Source organism: Conger conger, chromosome 9 (genome assembly GCF_963514075.1).
Source record: "Conger conger chromosome 9, fConCon1.1, whole genome shotgun sequence".
NCBI classification, from domain to species: Eukaryota; Metazoa; Chordata; class Actinopteri; order Anguilliformes; family Congridae; genus Conger; species Conger conger.
In genome coordinates, this window is record NC_083768.1 from 2,187,464 (window position 1) to 2,194,963 (window position 7,500).

Here is a 7,500-nt window from a genome sequence, read left to right on the forward strand (position 1 = left end):
GCATTTGTTAACAACTAACTAACATATTTGTTACATGATATTTATACATTAGCAAACCATAGGATAATTAGTAAACCATTAACAAATACATTAACTGACTTTTTCATTCCAATATGAATTGACAACGACTAATGTAGTTGTTGACATTATGATGTAAAAATACATTAACAGATACATACATCTGTGCAGATCAGTCGTAGTTAGTTAACTACATTAGTTCATGCCAATTCATGGAACCTTATCGTAAAGTGTTACTATTTTATTTAAATTGCGCTTTTCACAGGAGACTGCCCCAAAGATTAACAGCAGGGAAGAAAGAGGGGAAATATCAGCTCTGAGCCCCCAAACAGCACAAGGTAAAACAAGTCCCTTATCTCGCCTAAAATAGTGGCGATAAATAACTCCCCGATGGGAAGAAATCTCAGGAGGAACCCGGCTATACTGGGACGCCCATCGTCCGCTGGCCTGTACTAAACGAGGAGGTCATAACATTACTCCTGTACCGCCAGGTCGCTAGGGCAAACAGACAACTGCATTAGAACACCCAGGGCGTAGCATTATACACAGAGAAATGTTCATTGTATAATTCAAAAAGCAAGGCAATGCGATGGTGTGGAGCTGGGCATCTTGACTCTACACTGTCTGCAATGTTAGATCCCTGTATTTCTAACCTCTTGCCTCTCAGAATTTTGGGAAATCTTGCAGGTCGTCATTCTGGGAGCTGTTTGTGGCTGAGTGTGTGTGTGTGTGTGTGTGTGTGTGTGTGTGTGTGTGTGTGTGTGTGTGCATGTTCATGTGTGTTTGTTTGTGTGAATGAGAACTTGCAGATGATGTGAGTATTTCATTGTTGCCCTGTTACTGTTGCACTGGTTCACATACACATACACACACACACACATACACATGCACACATGAACACTCTTACACACACACATGCAAATGTACACAAACACACACACACACACACACACACACACACGTACACACACAGACACAGGCACCCGTATATAAACGGACACATTCTCACACAGACACATTAATGCACACACACAGTCATCAACAAAAACAACCACACATGCATACCAATATTATGCATGCAGGCACAAGTGTAGAAGCCAACTCAGAAACACACACTCAAATACTCAGCAGTTTGGTACACAGAAACACACACTTACACTCAGCAGTTTGGTACACAGAAACACACACTTACACTCAACAGTTTGGTACACAGAAACACACACTTACACTCAACAGTTTGGTACACAGAAACACACACATACACTCAACAGTTTGGTACACAGAAACACACACATACACACTCAGCAGTTTGGTACACAGAAACACACACGTGCAATCAGGAGTTTGGTACACAGAAATACACACTTATAATCTAGAGTTTGGTACACAGAAACACACACTTACACTCAACAGTTTGGTACACAGAAACACACACTTACAATCTGGAGTTTGGTACACAGAAACACACACTTACAATCAGGAATTTGGTACACAGAAACACACACTTACACTCAACAGTTTGGTACACAGAAACACACACTTACACTCAACAGTTTGGTACACAGAAACACACACTCATACAGTCATGCTCAGCCGTATGGTTATCGCATAATCTACATAAAAATGGGAAGGTGGATCTTAATTCACACAAAAAACGCTCAGTCACAGATCTCAAGGTCACGGGTGTCGTTTACACATAAAGAGCTCCACATCCCCGTACAGGTAGATTTAAGTCTGTTTCCTACGCTGGTCGAAGGAGCTGTTATATTTCAGCTGTGTTCTCGTGAATCAGATGAAAGGCACACGCTGACTGTGAGGCACAACCAATTAACAAATGCTTCACTCGCTCCCCACATCACTGCCAGGAACATGACATTTTCATCTTTTAGACTGCACAGCAACAAATGTGCACTGCACGTTATGTTCTGTTCTGCGTTACCTAAGAGACATCGCAATCAACATAATGCACGTGGGGGCAGGGGCTACACGTACATTTGCACGGGGTGACAAAAGATTAAACGCGGAGACAGATTATTACACGTAATTATATTAAATTCAGAACGTAAGTGTTTAAAGAATAGTGTGGAGTATATGGAGAGTGTATATACACAGTGAAATTAATAAGATCTTCATACCACTCCATCATCCTCACACTTAACCATCTAGACGGAAACATTGCATCTGTATCCTTTACAAAATCGATCTGAATTAATTTACAATGTCTTCAATTTACCGCGCATCTCGGCGATCGGCGGAAAACGTAACGTACACCACCATCAAATTAACTTTGCCAATTGTGTCGAATGTTACTCAATTTAGGATTCGAACCCACCACCCCCAAATAAACATTTTTATCAATACTGCTATGGCAACAAAAATGTGGGTTTCAGTTGTGGTGCGCAAAAGCAATGCATTTAATTTGAGTTAATACTCAACTTCCCTTCGCATTCACATTTTCGCCTTGGTAAGACAAGGACAAGCACCCTCGGCTGTTTTAAAGAGCCAAGCCTTATCGATCAACATCTTTATTTTATTCGTTCTTTATTTTGTTCGTTTATTTACACCACACACAGGCACACACACATAACACCAGTCACTGCAGATTTTTAGGCGCACTGGCTTTTTGCGAACGCAGGGAAACATTGCATCAAATCAAGAGCTCCCAGGAGACGTTGTGCTCGTTTACAGATACCGCAAAACCGAGCGCCACGAAGCAGACCAAGAAGAGATAATGAGGCGTAGCCGACTCGTCTTGTAGACTTATTTATCAACATTTTAATGTTTCAGAGAGCACATTACATAGACGGCACAATATGCAAAAACAAGACTACTTACATATAAGCCGCAGCTAAGCCACTTTCCCTGTCTTTCAACAAAAGCCCTTGCGTGGCGCGTTGCACTACCGCCGTAGAATGCAAAGCAGTCTATGCAGAACGCCACCTCTAGCGCTGTCGCGACCACGCAGAGAGAGAGAGAGAGAGAGAGAGAGAGAGAGAGAGAGAGAGAGGGGGGGGGGGGGTGTTGTCTACCCCACGTTTCCTATGCAAAAGTCGCTGAGATTTAAATTGGCCAAATACATGTATCGTCCGCGCTCGGAAATAGAGAAATGAGCAGCGCAGATCCTCACCATTGCTAACAGGGGATATCTCAATGCACGGAATCAGCGGCGCGAGTACCTCCGCGGCTCGAGCTGAATAGGTGGCCCACCAAGTAGCCCACAGACAAACCGCCCCGCGCGTTGTGGCGTTCCCGTCAAGAGTTGCGGGGGTGTGCAGCGAGTCCCTTGACCCCCCCCCCCCCCCTTTAGAAACTTAAATGGTTGTCGGCGCAGATGTCGGCGACACCAAAATGTTCACCTTCGTTCCAGACATCATACGCTGACCACGTTAATAAAGTATAGCGACATTCAGCCTGAATTTCTAAAAGAACACACAGCTCCGTCACCGATACGGCCCAAGTCCTCGCGCGTGCTGTGGTCCATGCAAAATCGTCGGTGGGGAGTTGACGACGTGCAAGTGTCCTGAAAGCATTTCGATTAACCGCTACTATATTTCTTTAGCCCGAGACGAGCCTATACTCCGCATATCTTCGCCCGTTTCATACACGCCCCCAGAACAGATGTTCACCGCCTTGGGTTAGCCAATGAAATCGCTCTGTCGCACGATAATGCGGCTCGGGTCTATAGTGTGGACTTGAAAAATGAAAAAAAAAAAAATTAGAAAATGAAATTTAAGGACATTTTCTTATCCTTAAATTGAATTCAAGTTTTCCTCTGTCTTCACTCTTATACACACATAAAAAAACACACACACATACTTTAATTGTATGCACGTTGTCTCTCCCCTTTCTCGAGCTATGGGGTTATACTATGCAGACAAGCAAGCTGGACTCCATACGTAGCTAGATGGTAGCGAAAGACGAACATATAGTGACACCGAGGGTGACGCTCAGGCGACGATAGAACGCGCGTGTAATAGGTACGCGCTCAATATGCTCAGTTTCAGTGGAAAGACACGACAAGCGCCTTGGCGTGTTTTCCATTCATTTCGCAACCGGTATATTCTCACTGACGAATCTGTGGAATCTGTGTGTGTGTGTGTGTGTGTGTGTGTGTATGTGCGTGTGCATGTTCGTGAGAGAGAGAGAGAGAGAGAGAGAGAGAGAGAGAGAGAGAGAGAGAGAGAGAGAGAGAGAGAGAGAGAGAGAGAGAGAACTTCACTGAACTTATAAATGAGGTTTAGTGAAAATGTTTTCATATCTAACTGACTGTTCGCTCTCCCGCGCGCAGGTGACTGAGCACGCACTGGGTTACTGCGCGCGCATCGCGTCAGCACCGTGGACAGCGACACAGGCGCGCTGCAGCCTCGACCTCTTTCTATTTAATTACACCTAATTTTAATTGACTTTTGCTGCTTTTGATAGCGAAGCATTTAATGGCGTTGTCTGGTGATGGATTTTGTCATTTGCTTTCGTAGATGCCCAGAACACAGAAAATATTATGGCAACAGGATGAGTTTTGCTTCTCACTGCGGTCTACATGACTCGGTTTTATTTTTAAAGGAGAAAGCAGTATGATATATCATTATGATAAATAAGCATAGGATTATTGGGTTTTTTAACGGACAGGGAAAACTCTTCTAAGTTCTCTCTTATAACAATGCTCATCATAAAATGCAGGTAGCGTGCACGTTTTCCAGTGAACGTTCTCAAAAGTTATTTCAATTTTGATCAGATTAAGACAAAACGACATTTGCCGTTTCTTCGTAAATTAATCTTGAAAAAAAAAGTAAAGTAATCTCTCTCTCTACCTCTCTCTCACTCTGTTTTTCTTTTTCTTTACTCCTACACACCAGACCAGATAGCAATGAGTCAGCTCTGATGGATTTTAAAATTATAACGGGAGCCAGAAACAGATATCAGAATGAGGCATTGAGCTGAGCATTGAATAGTTCTGATTTTCCAAAGAGTATCAGCACTAAAACCAAATGTCACTCCGCGGTGCAGCATGGGAAAAAAAAAAAATCAACGTCACCGACGGAGAATTTTACAATAGCTGGGTTGCGTGAATTAATAGCTATTAACATTCATTCCACAAACTGCATGACTAAGTTCTCAATCTCTTTCATTTGCTCGTGCATTTGTTCTAATTTATTAACTCTCTCTCTCGCGCTCTTCCACGCATCCTCATTCTCTTGCTCATTCGCAGACTTTTTCTTCTCCTAATCTCAGTTGCCAACTCAGTTAATCTTCCTCTGGCGTTGTTGTGCCAAACCCAAGCGCGACGTGTCTTGTTTTTACAAATCCTTTCAGCTTTTAGCGTCGTTCCCTGACAGAGGGAGACAATATGAATCGGGCGCTGTCTAGAAGAGGAAACGATGGAGGAGTAAGACGTTGCTATGGTTACCTCAAGACTTCAATGCCGTTGGACTGAGGAACGGGATGCGGAGTCGCGAGAGCAAAACAGAGTAAATAAATCCAAAGATTATCAATGAAAGGGAAAGAGTAATCGGACGGCATCAGTCACAGTCTGGCCTTTGCCCAGTTTAAACGCAATGGCTAACCAGAAATAGTTTTGGCGAGAGAACAGAGCTGCACGCGGGCGTCTCGTTAATCATTAACGGAGTGTGATTTACGAGTTCCCACTCAGAGCGAACAACGCAGATTCAGCCACTGCTTGCGTTTTGTTCCTGGGGATAAAGATCTCTATGAATAACGTTTGGATGGACATAGGCTACTTGCTTTAGGAGGTCACAAAGACAATAACCCCACAACCCCCAATACATATTTTCAATTGGATATAAATTGAGTCACGAGTGCCAATCAGCACCCCACGAAGAGCCTAGACCCATCCATATCGTGACTGCGGTATCACCAAACTTGGCTAGCACTCTTTTTGGTCACCCCATAATCTGCCATTGTGTTGGCAAGAAGGAAGTGCCCTCGATCAGCAGAGTTCCCCTGACTTTTCTGGTCAACATTTGTCTGCCCAATAAAGCTACGGCAGTGCCAGAGGGCAGCATCAATACTGCTACAGCGAGAACCGGGCTGCCCAACCCTGCTCCTGGAGTCTACTGTCCTGTAGGTTTTCACTCCAACCCTAACAAAGCACACCTCATTCAACAGCTAGAGCAGGGCTGCCCAACCCTGCTCCTGGAGATCTACTGTCCTGTAGGGTTTCACTCCAACCCTAACAAAGCACACCTCATTCAACAGCTAGAGCAGGGCTGCCCAACCCTGCTCCTGGAGATCTACTGTCCTGTAGGTTTTCACTCCAACCCTAACAAAGCACACCTCATTCAACAGCTAGAGCAGGGCTGCCCAACCCTGCTCCTGGAGATCTACCGTCCTGTAGGTTTTCAAACCAACCCTAACAAAGCACACCTCATTCAATAGCTAGTGCAGGGCCGCCCAACCCTGCTCCTGGAGATCTACTGTCCTGTAGGTTTTCACTCCAACCCTAACCAAGCACACCTCATTCAACAGCTAGAGCAGGGCCGCCCAACCCTGCTCCTGGAGGTCTACTGTCCTGTAGGGTTTCAAACCAACCCTAACAAAGCACACCTCATTCAACAGCTAGAGCAGGGCTGCCCAACCCTGCTCCTGGAGATCTACTGTCCTGTAGGTTTTCACTCCAACCCTAACAAAGCACACCTCATTCAACAGCTAGAGCAGGGCTGCCCAACCCTGCTCCTGGAGATCTACTGTCCTGTAGGTTTTCACTCCAACCCTAACAAAGCACACCTCATTCAACAGCTAGAGCAGGGCTGCCCAACCCTGCTCCTGGAGATCTACTGTCCTGTAGGTTTTCACTCCAACCCTAACAAAGCACACCTCATTCAACAGCTAGAGCAGGGCTGCCCAACCCTGCTCCTGGAGATCTACTGTCCTGTAGGTTTTCACTCCAACCCTAACAAAGCACACCTCATTCAATAGCTAGAGCAGGGCTGCCCAACCCTGCTCCTGGAGATCTACTGTCCTGTAGGTTTTCACTCCAACCCTAACAAAGCACACCTCATTCAACAGCTAGAGCAGGGCTGCCCAACCCTGCTCCTGGAGATCTACTGTCCTGTAGGTTTTCACTCCAACCCTAACAAAGCACACCTCATTCAACAGCTAGTGCAGGGCTGCCCAACCCTGTTCCTGGAGATCTACTGTCCTGTAGGTTTTCACTCCAACCCTAACAAAGCACACCTCATTCAACAGCTAGAGCAGGGCTGCCCAACCCTGCTCCTGGAGATCTACTGTCCTGTAGGTTTTTACTCCAACCCTAACAAAGCACACCTCATTCAACAGCTAGAGCAGGGCTGCCCAACCCTGCTCCTGGAGATCTACTGTCCTGTAGGTTTTCACTCCAACCCTAACAAAGCACACCTCATTCAACAGCTAGAGCAGGGCTGCCCAACCCTGCTCCTGGAGATCTACCGTCCTGTAGGTTTTCAAACCAACCCTAACAAAGCACACCTCATTCAATAGCTAGAGCAG

General features: G+C 45.3%; 1 protein-coding gene across 5 annotated transcripts in view; it reads right to left on the reverse strand.

Moving 5' to 3' along the window:
• The window catches only part of LOC133136354 (pituitary adenylate cyclase-activating polypeptide type I receptor-like), a 38,434-nt gene extending 35,167 nt beyond the window's left edge, over positions 1 to 3,267 (reverse strand). For 4 of the 5 annotated variants that reach the window (XM_061253801.1, XM_061253800.1, XM_061253799.1 and 1 more), the window contains exon 1: positions 2,854 to 2,976. The gene's annotated coding sequence lies outside the window, so the exon portion shown is untranslated. Of the gene's footprint in view, positions 1 to 2,853; positions 2,977 to 3,145 lie in introns of those variants that run through there. The other variant, XM_061253798.1, reaches the window with a different exon arrangement.
• Positions 3,268 to 7,500: the final 4,233 nt, after the last annotated feature.